Source organism: Acartia tonsa, chromosome 7, assembly GCF_053477335.1.
Source record: "Acartia tonsa isolate MP-2025a chromosome 7, ASM5347733v1, whole genome shotgun sequence".
Classification (NCBI taxonomy): Eukaryota; Metazoa; Arthropoda; class Copepoda; order Calanoida; family Acartiidae; genus Acartia; species Acartia tonsa.
The window spans coordinates 35,671,779-35,676,641 of NC_137266.1; positions in this window are offsets into that span (position 1 = coordinate 35,671,779).

Below are 4,863 nucleotides of genomic sequence, written 5' to 3' on the forward strand. Positions count from 1 at the left end.
TGTAGTTTATTATGCATTCTTTTAGCGAAGCCTGGATATCTAGCCCGTAAAGATAGAGTTTAATTCGGATCTTTTGCTATACTTAATTTGCTATACTTAATTAAGATCAAATTGTGAAAATACAATCATGAGATCATTAAAGCCTAATTGTTATAAGACAATTTGTTTTTATTTATGAGGTTTTTAAAATAGAATTTTTATAATACAAAACATGATATAAGTGCAGTAGATACTAAGTATAAAATACAGGTATTGAGAGTAAGATTATCTTATTGCCCATTGATCTATCCCTGATTTCCTGCAATACACCTTAATATAAATTTTGTGCAAGATTTCTTCTTTTTTTATTACATTCCTCAACATGAAATATAACACCCAATGCACACTGTCATACTAAATAAAAAAAGTTGGAAGTAAATTGATACTAGAATAGTTATTTCTCGCTTCGTATAAACAGCTTTACGCGGATATATTTTTTTGCCCCGAGATGCCGAAGGCTCAGATTTGTATAAAAATTATTGCTATTTTGTTTTCTTTATTTAAAGCAGGTATAATAATAGTTATTTCTTGCATCGTATTATAAACAGCTTTCCGCGGATATAGAAATGTACAATTATAACATTAAAACCAGTTTCTTTAGCCCCGAGGTGCCGAAGGCAAGGCTAAAACTGGTTTTAATCTTACGTACATTTTAGTATTCGTAGAAAACTGTAAAGAATACCATGACATAGCTTTTTTTCGTATGGATGAGAACCGGATTCGAATGAATACGAGAAAGTAAGATATTCTAATGTTAAATCTACTCTCGGTTTACTTTTTTATATTTAAGAAAAAAGAATTCTTTTATTTGCTTGTCTTGTAAATTAGACTTTAATATTGTGTCTGTGACCATTTTCTAAATTAGACAAAATAAAATACAAAATTATGTGTCCACAAAAATAGGGTGACTCAGGCACGGGTCTAAAAGGATAAGACAATGGCCAATAAATTGATGTACATGCCCAAATGATGATAAAAAAGTTACCAATTCTGTAGATTACAATTAGTAATTGAAACATTTAGACATTCAACTAAATGAACCAACCAATCCCCAAGGTTGTTAAGCCAACGAATAAGAAAAAGTTATAATAAGACTTTGGGGACTAGTGTAATAAACAGCCCAATGATCCCTCCCCTTCTAGAATCAAGGGAGACAAAATCCATACGAATAGAAGCACAGAAATATGAACACAATTTATTAAAATATCTGTAACAGCCAAATAGCCAGGTAGGGTTGGGGACATTGGACTGTACATTAAACTGTGGTGCCCATAGTTTTGAAATTACGTTATCTTTGGCTTAAAACTTTTGGTATTTTATTGAATTTTGATTGGTTGGCTCCAACTTTTCAACCAATTATTTCAATCAACAGTTTATCTTGTGAAAGAAAAACCATTTATTGAGATACGGAAAAACAGGTAGAAAAAAATAAAGTAAATGAGATTCAAATATGTAATATGTATTAGTAAATGTAAAGTTTAAAGGGCGAATATAGGTTGAATATGAGATTAGCTTAAATAAAAGGTGCCATTCCATAGATTATAAATAACTTAAAAATATTAACATAGTCAATTGTATAAGCCTGTTTATAGCTTAAAACCCGTCAATCTGAAGACAATATTATGTAATTAGTGTGGTTCCCTAAGAACTCAAACACCCTAGTATCACACAAGGCTTCGTAGCAAGGTTGAATTAAAAAGCTTTCGTTAAATGAAAGTCGTAATAACGTGGAAACCAATTAATCAGGGGTAAATATACCCTCCTTTTACCTTCATAAAGTAAATTATTTAAAAGTTAAAAAAAACATCAAATAATGTAAAAAGTAAAAAAAAATAATCGATCAAATTTTCTTGGAGGAAGAATGATTTTAAATCCCTGTTTTTTTGTGGCCATGTATGTGTGTGTTGAAAATGCGTACTCAAGGGTGTTTATATCGGTTGTGGGGAATATGGTGGGTCCACGCATTCCGTGCATGATCAAATATCTCATGATTTATCGTTCTTAATTACTGACTACTTTTATACAGTGGGAGGCGTAGTGAAACAAATTAGTTGGGGGGGAAAAGACCAATTCAACGGTGTGCGGTCATTTCCGCATATTATCACATACGCATATTGTTTTATCAATACACAAAAGCAAATTAAATTAGAAGGGGTATACAGTAGTGAGTGTAATGGATCTAAAGGGATAAGACAATGGCTGATAAATTAATATACATCCCCGATGATGATACTTAGAATAACCCCTTATGTAGATTAACATTTGTGGTTAAAAAGTGTGAACACTCAACCTATTGATGCAACCAATTCAAATTGACTCAATCCCTTAAATTGTTAAGCCAACTAATAAGAAAACGTTATTTAAAACTTTGGGGACTATTGTCATTGCCCACTCTTTCTCTGCTGTACAAAGTTTATACTGTGTTAACAAGGACAAAAGGGATGAAAAGTAGAAAATGTTTTTTTTCATGAAATAAAAGAAATATATTTTTTTCATTAAATAAAAAAAATATATTTTGTATCATGTATATCAAAATATTGTAGATCCTAAATAAATTTAGCTAAGTAATTTACCACATCGTATTATATACATCTTTCCGTGGATAATAATTGAAAACAAGGTTCCAAATGCCTGAGCTAATAAAACTGGTGCTAATATTATGATATTTACTTACTACTCATTTAAAATTTCTGTAATATTAATAGTAATAGAGTAGCCCCGCTACTATAAATTATTTTGTTTTATACCAACTGGGAACTAACGGCAAATTTTCAGATATTTAAATTATTTTAAAAAAAAAGAATTAATTAATGATTATTAAAATCTCAAAAGCTTCTTTCCTAAGTTTGTTTCAAAAATTAATTTAAATACTATGAAGAAAAAAAATACTTTATCGATGTACTTAATAACTTAATGTACTTTTCTTCAATTTATACATGGAAACGTTTTATGGGGGCGTTGTTCAAAAAAGTGGTTTAAACACCACCAATAATTAAATTTTAAACAAAAATAAAAATCTGTATATTAATGTATTTTATATACATAGATACAGTGTGTTTTTTTTTATGAGCACTTTTTTGAAAGCAATTTTAATCCACTTATAGTTATCAGAATTTAATGATTAATGGCTTATTTTCTTCGTTTTTTAAGGGAAATTATGAAACAACAAAAAAATTACAGTTTTTGTTGAAAAAGTACAGTAAAGTTGAAAATTAAAAACTTAGGTGTCAACATATAAAAATGGTTTTAGCGCATTTTTCTTAAAAAAATGGATTTTCTGTAGTCGACTTTGGGGGGCCAGTACTCCCTCCCTGGTTGAGATATGACCTTCAAACTTTGATATGTTCTAGTACATGTCCCTAATAGTATCTGTAAACATTTTTAGCTCTATATCTCAACTTTGAAGTGTTTAGCAGCCATTCTTGCAAAAGGTTGATTATTTGAGCATAAGAAAAATGTGCTAAAACCATTTTTAGATGTTGACACCTAAGTTTTTAATTTTCAACTTTACTGTACTTTTTCAACAAAAACTGTAATTTTTTTTGTTGTTTCATAATTTCCCTTAAAAAACGAAGAAAATAAGCTATTAATCATTAAATTCTGATAACTATAAGTGGGGTAAAATTGCTTTCAAAAAAGTGCTCATAAAAAAAACACACTGTATATTTAAATTTTTATTACAAGCGACTTTAGATAAAGTATCAATTAATTTGCATGCGTTGCATGTGTTTGAATGTATTCGCATCAATGTAAATTATGTTTGCAGGGATAAATGGAGTTGAAATATGGATCTTGAAATTGTTGGCAAATTTTATCTATAATTTAGATGTCTGTCAGTCTGTTAATGTAACTTTTTTATTACATTTATTTTTAATTTTATATATTTTTTAGGTATTTTCTTTATAGGATTTCAGAGTGACAGATTAACAGGGAGAAAAAACAAAGTTAGTTGCAGTGTAGATTTGCTTTTAAAGATTAATTTATTTGCCAACATTTTCCTGCTGAGTGCCATTAAACTTTCTCCTCACCCTCAAATGGTTAAAGATTAGAAAATAAAACAAATATATTCTGTTCAAGTGTACTCTGGTTGAGAAAAATATTGGAAAATTAATCAGTATTATTCTGTTTTTTATTCTGGCAGAGTTAGCTCTTCTGGTTAATTTAAACAGGTTAGAATTGTCCTATTAATTTCAAACTTTGTATAATGATTCCTATAATAATTAGGTATGGTATTTGAATTGTAGCAACTTTATAATTGTTACTAAAAAGTACATCTAAAACATGATGATTTTTTATTTATTCAGCTAATTTTTTGGATTCTGATTCCTATTACAACAAGGTTCATTGTTATAAGCAAATCATCTCTATAAATAAGTTGAAATGTCAGTATGTCCTTAAAAATTATCCTGTATTAAAGAAGATTGCAACAAATTTACTAAATTTACTTCAAATTTTTTTAGACCTGTGTTTAGTATTCTTCTCATTAAGTTCTGATACGCTACAAGTGTTTATGTTTGTTTGTTCTACATTTCAGAGGTTTTCTTATATGGATGTTGCCAAGTGAGGAAGTCAATTGTTAATTTTAATATAATTCATGTATAATCATATCCATATTCCATAAACAAATTTAAGGTGGGAGTTTTGTACACTTACAGATTTCATCCTGGGACTTTCCCTCTAGGGGCTAGTGGAGCAAAACAGCTCTAGACCAGCCAATTTTGTATGTAGTCTATTACTGTAATCATAAACATATAAAAAACTTAATTGGCGTCAGCAACCGCCGTAAACGCCGAAAATGGCGGTTTCCGTTATTTGCCGTTTTTC